General features: G+C 44.2%; 1 protein-coding gene across 12 annotated transcripts in view; it reads left to right on the top strand.

The window, feature by feature from the left end:
• Positions 1 to 2,110: 2,110 nt before the first annotated feature.
• ZBTB20 (zinc finger and BTB domain containing 20) overlaps positions 2,111 to 12,595 on the top strand; it is a 471,634-nt gene continuing 461,149 nt past the window's right edge. For 4 of the 12 annotated variants that reach the window (XM_021548936.3, XM_021548939.3, XM_021548923.3 and 1 more), the window contains exon 1: positions 10,037 to 10,330. The gene's annotated coding sequence lies outside the window, so the exon portion shown is untranslated. Of the gene's footprint in view, positions 2,211 to 10,036; positions 10,337 to 12,595 lie in introns of those variants that run through there. The other 8 variants (XM_021548945.2, XM_021548925.2, XM_021548918.2 and 5 more) reach the window with 4 other exon arrangements.

The following is a 12,595-nucleotide window of genomic DNA, read 5'->3' as shown; positions in this document are numbered from 1 at the left end:
CCAGATGAAGTTCCAGGTATGACATTATCAAACAGAATATGCCCTAGAGAAATTATTTTTCTGAGTATTTTATTTCACACTCTGTCTCATCTTAAAAATGCAGAACAGGCCACAAGAAATGAGAAGGAAATTAAAGCTTTGATTGGGCACAGAACCTCAGCATATGCTTATGTTGAAGCAGCTATGCAGTCAGAATATGCCTGCGGTTAAAATCCTAATACTTTGCTACATTACTGATCTGAATCTGATGGGGGTCCTTACCTTCTTCTAGTACCAGATGAGATGTAACCCATGTAGGTGGAAAAAAAAAGATAAAGGTAATGCCCTGTTCGGGGAGGTAATAGGGGAGGAAAAGAGATGGCCTTGTTTTTTATACACCAGCTCTGAAATGTGCGATGGGAGTGAGGGCTGCTTCAAGAGAGGCCCCTGAGAATGATGAGAGGGAAGAAGCCAGGCCCTGCCCTGGAAAGGACCTCCCACAAACTCATGGCACAGAGGAGTTTTCTCCAAGCAGGTAGTGGAACCACCCAAGCTCATGGCAATAGGGCAGGTGGTTGTGCAGGAAGGACTGCAGCAAAGGACATTTCCTGGAACACTGGTGACAAACCTTGACATGGAAGATGGAGAAACCATCTGGAGTGGGAGTCCCATCTGCATGGCTCCAAGGGACACACTTGTGATGGGAACGTGGGAAGAAACTTGGGTAAGGCTGGTCACTTTACATTGGGTGATCCACACTAACAGGACAGAGAAAAGCAAACATAACCAATTGCTAGGATGAGGGAATTCAGAAAGTGTTAATGCTGGATCACACAAGAATAGTCTTTGGGGAAAATAGGCAAGTAGGAAGCTCAGCGTTCTCCAGAGGAATGATAACCACCAAATCTCAACTAACCTAGTGCACAGGAAGGAAGGATAGTAAGCAAATAATTTATATAAAGTGTGAGTTTAATTTGATCGGACACGAGAAGGAAGCATGGAGAAAGGGGAAGGTAGAGCTCTGAAACATCAAGGACTTACAACCACAAACACCAGCAAAACCCAAAAAACCCCGAAGAGACGTTGAGAACAGTTAAGAATTCTATATGGAAGTAGCGCAACAACAAAGGCAGGCCTGGGCCTTCCCTTTAACGGGAAAGGAGGGAGACTGACACAGCGCTGGGTCCCTCCGGGAGGCACCAGCGCTCTGGGGCTCAGCGAGCGCTCCGCACCTGGCTGCAAACCCAGCACGCAGGAAGGCGGCCTGTGCTGCCAGAACGCCTGTGGGCTCTGCCCGAGGGGCTCTCTGCCCCACCCCTACGGACCGAGGCCCCACAGGGATCCCCGGCCCGAGAGGCGCTCCTGGGAAAACGCCTTCCCCTCGCTTCCCGGGGTGAGCGCCTCATGCAGGCTGCGAGCGGGCGCGCTGCCGCGGCTCCTGCGTGCGAGGAAGGAAACCATCCAAACCACCCTGCGTCCCTTCCTCCCGCCCCGGGACACCGCGGCCGCGGCCGCTCCCCATTCCCCGATCCCCGTTCCCCGGCCCGGCCCCCCGGCACCGCTGCGGGCTGGGGCTGGGGCGGGGGCGCCGCCCCATTGGCCGAGCGCGGCCCCTCTGCCGCGCTCCCATAGGCCTGCGCCGCGCCCGGCCCCGCCCCGAGGCCGCTCCGCCATTGGTCGCCCGGCCCGGGAGGGCTCCGCCCAGGTCCCGCCCCCTCCGGGGTCATTTAAGTTTATGGAAGAAAATAAATAAATAAAGCGGGAAATAGAAATGCGTAGAAGGCGGGGGGGGCGTGGCGGGGGGGAGCGCAACCTAACCTGCTGCCTGGCCCGCGGCGACCAATCGGTACGCGAGTGCCGGCACGACTGACACCTCCGCCCAGCCAGTCAGCGCTCCCGAGCTGCGAAGACGGCCCCCTAGCGCTCTAAAATCCGGCCAATCAGAGGCGCCGCACGTTTGACCGACGTTTGCGCCTTCCAATAGGAGGGGGGCATAGCGGACCGGCTTTGCCTATCGAGAACTAGACGTGCGTCGGGAGGAGAGGGGCGGGCCCAGACGGCGACGGGAGGCGGAGCCCGCCCTGAGTGGCGGCGCTGCGAGCCAATGGGTGCGGGCCGGCGGGGCGGGGGGGCCGGGGGCCAATGAGGGGGCCCTGCGAGGCGACGGCGGCCGCCTCTGAAAGTGCCGCGAGCCGGCGGCGCCCAGCGCGGGGCAGGGGAAGATGAGAGAGGTACCGGCGCTTCCGGGGTCAGCGCGCGGCCGGGGGCGGGGCCCGCGCGCGCTCCGCCCAGCGGGGCGGGGCGGGCGGGTGAGGGGCGGTGGGGGGGGGCTGAGGGGCTGCCGCGTCCCGGCGGGGAGGGAGCGGCGCGGCGAGTCCGGCAGGGGGAACGGCTCGCACCCGCCGCCTCCCAGAGCTTTTTCGCCGTCCCGAAAAAGTTTTGGAGCCGGCGGGGCCGCTCCCCTGAGGGTGCGCGCGGCCGGAGAGGGAGACTTGGCAGCGACGTTCCCCCCGCCTGTCCCCCCCCGGCGCTGCTCCTCCTCCTTCTCCAGCCGCGCCGCTGGGAAAAGTTGGCGGCGCTCGTTTGTGAGCGAGGGTCGGGGAGGGAAGAGATGCCCAAGAGCCATCTGGACACGATCCCGTACAGCGTGCTCCGGGATGACCCCGCTCGAGCAGAGGGGTCGGAGCGGGTGTGTGACCCCCTCCAGCCTTGCCCAGCCTGTGCTTCGGTGGTTCTGAGAGGGCAGGTCGGGGTTATCCCCCGGGAGAAAGGCAGTGCCGGTGCCCGGGGTGCCGGGCTGGGCAGGAGCTGCTCGTCCTCCCGCACGGCAGAGCTCCGCTGCCGGGTGGTTTTTCGGGGTTTGGTTGGTTCTCGCTGCCGTCCCCGAGCGCTCACGGAGCAATCGGCTGTTCGCCCGTGTTCCCCGCGGAGGCTGTGGCAGCGGGGTCCCGGCGGAGCGCTTCCAGGGCTATCGGCCGCTCGTCCTTCCTCCCAGCGCCGGGCAGCTCCTGTGCCGGGGGGACAGCGCCGTGTGCCCGGCTTGCCGTGTCCCTTCAGCAGGGAGGGGGCTCCGCGTTCGGCAGTCAGCGGGAAAGAAATGGGTTTGCAGCTGGAGGAGTAAACGGGCTGCCGCACTGCCCGTCGTGTTCCCACACTCGCCTCCTTTTGTAGCCCAGCGAGTCGGTGTTCTCAGTTTAAAAGCCCTCCTGTCAGACTTGGAGCCCTCTGTGCAAATGGGAAATTGTGGGAAAGTAAGACTCGCTGTCGAGTAAAGCGAATTAATGTGCAAAGCCTGAAGCTCGGCTCTCTGAGCAGAGTCATTCTTTGGGAGCAAAAAATATCTCTATAAAAGCTGTTATTGTCTACAGCTACCGGATCACAGTCCTGAAATCCAAGCGCTTTCCTGGGTCTTTCTGAATGCCTGGGTGTGCTCTCATACAGAAATGATGTCTCTGGTATTTACGGGGCTGAGGTTGTAGAAACGCAGAACCATTTCGCATCTGTGAGTCTCGGGGTGCTTTGCAAGAAAGGGTAACTCAAGACAAAAATAAATCTGTGATAGGAAAGTACTGTATCCTAGTCTGATACACACAAAAACCCCTCAGAGGCAAGAGCTCTTTCAGCTGTTCAGAGGATGCAATGAGGACACAGTATTAGAGCTGACTGGGAGGAACCTTCCCTCCCCAGTGGAAAATGTGGTATTTGTGAAGCAGTTTTCTGCAAGAAAGTTCCAGTTTTACTAGGGAAAAAAGTTACATTATTCTGGCCAGGAAATTAAAGTGATGGTTCATGGCTACCTGCCTTGCAGACTTCTGTCAATTCTACTTTCTGCTTACAAGGAGAAACCACTGTTAATAAAATCTTCCCCTCAGAGACTTCCACCTTTTCCCCCCCTTTTGTTTCCTTCCCCCCCCCCCCCCCCCACCCGTTTTCACCCCTTTAAAAGGAATTTCTTGGAATTTTTATTCCACAAAGGACGTGAGAGCTTTACTTCTTACTCTGAAACAGAACTAAATATTTTTTCACAGCACAAAAATTCCAGTATTTGGCCAGCTCGATTCAAAACTTCTGGAAACTTGGGGCCAGATTTTTGGCTTGTACAAACTGGCTAGTTCCATTGTGTTTAGTCCACAGAGGATTTGGCCCTAGTTAATTAATGGTTCACCCAAGGTCATGCAGCGAGTTGATTTTTAAAGCTGGAAACTGAATCCTGTCATACATCTTGAAGTTTGCTGCACAACATTATATTTTTCTTAGACAAGCTGGATTAATAAGAGGCAGAATCCACGAGGCTCTGATTGCAACTTTTCTTAAAAATCATGTTCTCAAAAAAAATCTATTCAATCGTGATCTTACTAGAAAAGCGAGTAAATATGTTGTAATTAGTGCATAGGTGACACTGACTACCGAGGGAGAGAGAGGCCTGAAAAACTGCTTTTGTTATTTAAACCTTTTTTCAAAGTACAAAAGCATTTGATTGGCACTTCGCTGATTTAATAGTCCATTTGTAATGCAGGAAGAACATTACAGAAAATTTTAGCATTATTTTAAATCTCATCATTTAATCTGTAGGTGTTTTTTAAAAATCCTCATTTCTAGGAGAAGAAAACTTTCTGATAGCATGTGGAATCTGTGACTAGTCAGTTGTTAAAGATATGAATGCCTTGTATCTTCCAAAATGAAATGGTTTATGAGTCTTAAAATGTATCCCTTTTGTTGCGGTAGCACAGAAGTAAAATACGAGAAAAGTCCTTCTGGCTGAGGATTTAATGTTTGGTCTTATTGTGATGTAACATTAGGAATGGAACCTAAGCCCTCTGTTTTAAAATCAGGGCTGCCAGCATTCATATTAAAGTGAAGAACTGTTCAGATCCTGTGCAGCAGCGCTGTCAGAAGTACGAGATACCAGCTAGCCCATTCAATTGTCTGAATTTAAGAGGTGGTCTTTCACCTGTTCTTGCATAATGATGCATTGTGAAGGTGGATTTTATTTTTTTTTTCCTGTTTTACACAGGGGGAAGTTACAAAGACCAGAAATCTAGACTGGCTGCACACACCCCTTTCCCCCCAGTGTTGCTAATTTTTCAGGGGAAAATAAGATTTCATGAAGTTCATAAATGCTTGTTTCTGCCTTCCAAATGTTCGAGGAGTGGCTTCATTGCTAAAATATTGTATGCTAGCAAGACTTTGAATTAAACAGCACTGAAATTATTTCCCAATGTCAAAAAGCAGTCAGTGACAGAGTTTGTACAGAACTTCTGCCTCCCAGGCCACAGCTGCACCTATTGGCTTCATTGTCCCATCCCTCCTACGCACATGCATGCCTGGCATTGTTTTGGAAATACAGCAGAAACTTGATAATTCAAACTGATGACTCGGAGAGCCACTTGTGGAATTAATTTATTGGGTAAATTAATGACTAGATATACAGGCAGATTTAAGGGGAAAAAAAAAGGTGGTGTGTCATAATGTATGGTTTGTTACCTCAGTGTGATTTATTTGTCACTGCATGAATTGAGTATCTTGGAAAATATTTTGTTGGAAATTTTGCAAGTAAAGTCTTAAATCTCAGCATGGTTCTGTTCTTGTTATGTAAATCTGTGAGGGGAATTGGGTTTTCAGCTCTTCAGTGACGAGTTATAATTTGGTATTAGAAATTAATCCATAGCACCTATTTTGTGGCACAGGATTTATAGCATGCCTCAGAGGTTAAACCATAGCCTTAGTATACTGATCTGTGCTGTAGGCTTATTTGATTTCGGCAGGGCTGCCTGCCTAAGACAAATAGGATTTGATCCTTGCTGGGTAACCTTGGTCAAAATCCAGGCAGCCCTCAAGACTTACTATTTCCATCATGGTATTAGAAAATAAGTGTGTTCTTTCTGTTTATTTTTCACAGGGCCTCAGTATTGTTCAGTATATTTTGTCATGTGAGGCTGTAAATCCCTTCAAGCGAGGTGGAATTTTAGATTTGCAAACTGTTCCCAAATGATTGCATGTGTATCATGAAGGAGAAGGCAGTCCTCTAGCCAAGAATGGACAGAATTTACTGAGTTTAGCTCATTAAGATTCCAGAGTGATTGCAGATATTAATGTAGAAGATGCTATGGGGAAAAATAATTATTTTTAATTTGCTGGAAGTACCAAATTAATGTTAAGTAAGCAGAATTCATCGGTAATTGCTCAAGAAATCTTACCAGCAGTTTAGGCTCTCTGAAGAGAGAGGTATTGCAGAGTGTGCACAAATCATTACATTATTGATAAACAAACAAAAAAATTACAGTGTCTCAAATTGGCAGCTATTAGTAAACTTTGCTTGTTTGCCTTTACACAAGCATGCTGACCCTTGATCTTGGGTATCAGAGCAACCCAAGCAAGTCAAAATTCAGTTCTTCAATTTTCATGAGCAGTATATTCACTGAGAAGAATCATTGAGTATATCTGAAACAGAAGAAAATAGTTGTCATTGACTAGTTTTCACAACCAGAGGTGATTTTGGAACGTCTGTGTTCCTTTGGGAAGTCCCATGTTTGTGACCCGAGTAGGGTGAGCAGGAAATAAAAAGATTTTGGTGTGTAGATAATTTTGTGCTTACTGATATAAATGGACCTCAGATTATACTCTTATTTTCCCAGATATTAATGAAAGATGCCTCAAGGAATACCGGAATAAGACATTTTGTTATCAAATTTCCTTTGTAAGAGAAAGTTCTGATTTTGACTCTTTAACAGCTTATTCAAAGAAATAATTATTCTTTCATCATTCCTTATTTTTTAAATCTAGTATGAGGTCCAAGCCAGTTATTGATTCTTATATTTTCTTGAAAGCATATTGAAGACTGAGTACTTGTTTACTGGTCTGGTTTCCTGGCTTTAAACTTGTGCCTCATGAAGTTCTCTGCCACAAATAGCATATTTGACTTTAGGGAAAAATTGCTCACTCTTTGTTTCCTATCTGTGCAACAAGAATAATACCATGTGCTGTCATCACAAATATTTGCAAAGGTATGTACATGGAGAATTCCAAAATGCAGCCATCAGAGTTATAAATAATATCTAAAGTAATAATTTCAGTGCCAATTTTTCCATTGGCTGTTTGGTTTGACAATAAATACCAGTGTCAGTAGTTTTATAAACTTTGGTTCAGTTATTCTAGGTTTACATCAGAAAACAGAAGGTGGCTTAGACATGAATTTCCTCTTTGAAATAACTGAAGTGACATCAGTGGAATTATACAGGAATGATTTTGGCATTGATAATGCTGAAAGACATAGTGCTCTCTGAGTGCTTTGGCCTCATATAAAGTGAGCTGCATTAGTAGTACAGGGGTTCAAAGCTCCTTTGGAATTGTAGTCTCCTCTCTACCATTTTAAGCTTTTAAGTACTGCAGGTAGCAAGTACAGTTTCTGGAAGAGCTTCCAGGATTCAAAACTGTGTGTCTCCCACCCAATAGTAATTGTGAAAATGAATTGCCTAATTTCCCATATGACTTTTAGCATATTCGTTTGACTAACGCTTAAGAAAGTGGAAGTTTTAAAGCATTTTTGTAGCAAACTCCAGTCAGACATCTAGGCTGCTTTTCTTATACATAACACTTTCTATTTCCAGACACTGTAAATATTTGCCTTCAGAATAGCTTTGTGCAGTGTTTACCCACATCACTTTAGGAAGATGAAGAAAGCAGAAAATACCCACTGTTTCCAAAACTGGTGATAATTTTTAAATGCTTGTATTTTTGTATGCATCTTTTGAGACCCTGAGGCTTTATTTCCACCACCATTGGTTCTGTACACTTCCGTCTCCCAATGGTGCTGGTTGTAAGTTGCAGTCATTGAGCATAAGTACCTCAAGGTAGATATTAAACACTGTCAAAACTCATGTAGAAGTTACAGCTTTTAGGTGCAGCAAAAACAGCAAAGTTATGGGAAACAGGTTGGAAGTGCCTGAAGTTTGGCCGTCTAGACAAACTGTCATTCTTCCCTATTTTTAAAGGTACCAGAATGAAATTAGGGATTGAAATGGCAGGTGCTGCTGTTCTTCTGGTAAAAGCAGCAATATCTGTTTTATTAAGCAGTTTTCTGTTTCATAACTGTAAAGTAAATAAATAAAATCTTTGTGCTGTTTAGGTGGAGTTTAAATGTGGGTTCCAGATTGTCTCCAAAACAATTTATAGGACTTCTCCGCCATTGTAGTGTATGAATAACGCCCACTGAACTCAATGTGAGGGTTTTTTAATTGTGTGGCTGAAAAGAAGAGTCCCTATTTATAGCATTCAAACGTTGGCAGGTGCAAGACTGGTGAGAAATGTTAGTCTCACACATACAAACTAGTTGTTTAGGAGAGACTTCTACGTGGTGGGAGCTGCTCCTCGCTGGGCCGCTAGAATCAACAGCGTTGCTCAGTGGCTGTCTTCTTGTTGAGATCAATCAGCTTGCATTTCCAGGAGGGTGTGTAACGAAGAAGGGCCTGATAGTGCTGATTGCAGTAATATACTTAGCTATGGCAGCCTTAGCTATTATTTATAGAAGTGCTAATTATATCAATAGAAATAGCAATATTAATACTGTTAAGTGTCAGAATCCACGCTTGACAGCATGAACTAAACACAGCTACTGTGAAACAAAGCAGTCAGCTTGTCTCCCTTGTCAAACCACCAATATGCATTTCAGGAAGAGTACACACCCACCTTAATTGCTTGGGGTCTCACCATTTTTGCTCATCTTGTTATATCACTATCATTTCAAGCTGAAAACTCACAAGACCGGCTGTTCCCATGAAGTGTAGACTGTATTCAAAGTCAGTCTGGAAAATTCAAACTGTGACTAAAAGTGTTACAGTGGATTCCAGTTTAATTCTGTCGTCCTACAATGCTGGAGACTGCAAGTGTCTTGAAGTTCAGAATCTGACCCAAACTTTTTAAACTTTTTTTTTTTAGTCCATATCCTACCACTTCTTGTTTACAACATAGTTGGTGAGGACTCACGTAGATTTCAGTACCCACAGTTACCTTCAGACTACATTACAGCCAGCCTTAATTGGCATCTTTTAAAGGGCAGAAATCATATTACCAAAAAATAAACAAAACTAAAAGAAAACAAGAGCATATTGAGACTTATTATCTGGCTGCTTTTTTAACATTTAAAATATGCTTGATTTCCTGTCACAGCTCTTGTTACATCTGCCTACCTCTTGTGACAGTGTTTTAGACTGACTTCCCACAGGAGCTTACAAATCAAGCAGGTTAATGTCTTCATTAAAACTGAATAACAGTTTACTTTGGGAAAAAAACATATTAAATATTTCAGGATATTGAACACCAAACTACTATTAAGCTTTAACTTATGCATTTACTTTTCTGACACTTGCTCTCCGATGGGACGTGTAGCTCAAGTTAATGTCACTCGAAGTGATGTTTAAGACTTCATGCGAAAGTGTTTCCAACCCCTTCTAGATGATTTTACTCTAATTCTATCACTCTGTACTTGAGAAAAAGTTTTAAATAAGTTATTTCAGCAACTTGCCATACTTATTTTGGAAGTGTACTGGGTATAAATGTCTCCTTTAGAGTTTTTAAATAATCCTTTCTATGTCCTAGATACATGTGGTGCATTGTATAAGGAGAGTGACAGGCTGTTGGCCCCTGGACATATAAAGAATGTCCTTAGCATGCTTTGCTTTTGGGAGGAAAATTCAAGGATTGTTGCAAACAGAAAAGGTTTGGGTTTTGTCACCTATGACTGCAATCTACCTTAAGGCATGATTGATTTAGTAGATCATGGGGATAGAAATGGAGGCACATGGCCAGTAGGTCAAGGTTTCTCAGCTGGCAAGTGGAGATATTCTGTGTGGGCTGCTGTTACTGCAGAACTGTGGGCTTGTGTCATTTTCATTCTCTGTAGAATCCATTTGCAGTGATGCCATGTGGGACACAGGGGCATCCCATCAGTAATAGGAATGGGGTTTGTTTGGGTTTCTTTTGTTCATGTTGCACTGCAAATTCTGTTGGTGTAATTTGCTTTGTCAGCTCTTTTGCTTGTGTTGGGATTTTTTTTTGACCTCTTCATTTGGCAATCCTACAGTTTACTTATCTATTATCAGAGCTATGTCAGACAGTTATGCGTCATTCTTTCTGGATCAGACTGCAGCAGCATCCCAGTACATGATGCAATCAAGTTACATTCCTCCACTGGCAGATTTAGACCAATCCTTTTGAAGTTTGTTAATGTATCCAAAATCAAAGCCACTTTCAGTTCTGCACTGTAAGAATACTGATACTTTTTAGTAACCCTTGCCATCATTGGTCTGTAATAATCCTGGAGCTCTTCTGACATCCATTTAAACTCTGTGAACAGGTATCTGTGAGTAAATCTCCCTGAGGAGTTACAAACTTTTTTTAATTATTTACATCTACTGTTGGAATTCTGTCTTGCATTGCATACTGGGCTGATTGCATAGATGATACAATATGATGCAGAAAGAAATGTAGGATGTGTGTAGAACATAAAGATATGCCTTAGACTCATGAATATATTACATAAAAAATAATTCCTACTGTAATGCTCCTCGCTTTTGCTGTGTTAACTTTAGGGAAAAAAAATTGTCCACAACACTTAGGATTTGGTTATAGTCAGAAAGAAACTGTTGAGAAAGATGAATGGCTTAGAGAATAACTTATGCAATAGGTCGAAAATAAAAAGCCTGGTTTAACTACTAGTGGGTATCTGAAAGATGTCATTGCTCAGTCGTGATGTTCTGGAATATAATGAGCACTAGCTCATCTCATTTGGGAAGCATGGTAATTCCTGGTAGGATAGGAGATAATTAACAAGTGCACATGGAATATGAATTGTTTTGGGTTGTTTTTTTTTTTATTTTAACTCATGGTCGCAATGCATTTAAGTTCAGTAGAGTAGAAAAAAAATTATTAGTTTTAGTAGAATAATTCTGTGGGGCGCTCCACTTTTTGAATAAACAAATACAGATCAATATTTTCTTTAATTTACTGGTCATGCACATTTAGTCAGTATATTGCCATTCACTCCCTTTAAGTAGTTCCACATGTCACATTTTTGGGAATTTCACATTTGTGGTTTGAAAACAAAAATTGTTGTGCCTAATCCTATCTTGCAAGATAAATAAGACAGACCTGTTTTTGTACCACAGTGGCTGAGTACTTGTACTCTTCTGATGCAAATACATACTCAGGTTCAGGATTTACTTTCTGAAAGGCCTTGTGGACATTTGTTAAGGCTTTGCATTTTGTTCCAGAAAAATGTAACATTTTTTTGAAAGGGTGTCAACTTAAATGGAACAAAAGTTACCAAAAAAACAAGGATTGAGATGAAGAGGGTTAATAATTCCCCTCTTTCAGTGATTGCTCATGCTGGTGCCACTGGGAGACATTCACCCAGCCTTGCTGTCCAGCCCCAGTTCTGTGGCTGCCATTCACTTGGGCTGATAATGTGGTGCTTTACCCCTGAGCAGCCCTGCTCATGGACATCATGATAACCTGGACCTGTCCTGATAAGCATGCTAACTGCAGATTCCCAATTAGTATTGATGTTATTTGCATGTGTACATTCTAACAGGAACTGGGGAGTCCCAGATGAGATCAGTGCCCCATCCACTGCTGCTGGGCATTTTACATACTGCAAAAGCAGCGCCGCCTCAGGAAGCTTTTAGTTAAAAAGGCAAGTCAGAAGAGAGGTGAGGGGAACAAAATGTTAGCATTTCCACTGTTGTGGTTGCAGACCAAGACACAGGGAAAAATTAGATGATTTTATTGTGATAATCCAGGGAAAGGAAATAGAGGTTTTCAGAGGCAACTAACTCCCACTAAAGCAAGTATGGGAGTGATGTGCCAACCTGCCATTTGTTCCTTTGAAAATGTCCCCAGGGAGTCTATTGTAGAGCCAAGCATTGAACTCTGATCTTCAGTCTTCCACCAGACAATTGTTCCTTTCTGCTTTAAGTGTTTTTAATTGAAAAATACCATCTGAACAGTGTCTGTAAAGAATTACTTTTCCTCAGAACCTCCAAAAGAAAAGCAAAATGATGTGCTGCAGCAATAAATTACCCAGGGATCAAAATAAAAACCACAGTCTTGTTATGAAAACCAGAACTGGTGGGTAAATACTGTGAATTTATGACACCACTGGAAAAATAAATCCACTCTGGTAAATGTTAATACTTTTAGAACTAAAGATTTTTGGTTTAATTATTAAACTATGCAAAACTCTTCTAAGCAGATTTTACATGCAAAAGCTACAGAATGTTTAAAAAAAACATAAAGAAGTTCATCCCTTGCTTTTCTGCAGGAACTATTTTTATCTATGTCGTTGTTTGTTTCAGAGAAGAGAATAAAAGTCCGCATGACGCTATCTTACTCTCCCCAAATAGCAGTAACACTCTTCCTTTTATATAGAGTTGCACATGTATTCATTTAACTTTCTCATCACTTTATTAGAAGGTAGACTCTTTTCCCATTTTGCAGGTTGGGAAGCCCTGGCAGAACTCTAGGTTACACAAATCCAGAGAAATCGTGAGAGTCAGATTACGCTGCTGGAGTGACCCATGTTCAGGTCACTCCAACACGTCCCCTAATAATATTTTACAAG

The sequence above is a fragment of the Lonchura striata genome, chromosome 2 (assembly GCF_046129695.1).
Source record: "Lonchura striata isolate bLonStr1 chromosome 2, bLonStr1.mat, whole genome shotgun sequence".
NCBI classification, from domain to species: Eukaryota; Metazoa; Chordata; class Aves; order Passeriformes; family Estrildidae; genus Lonchura; species Lonchura striata.
Note: the sequence above shows the minus strand (reverse complement) of the source record. Positions and strands in the feature narration are given on the sequence as shown.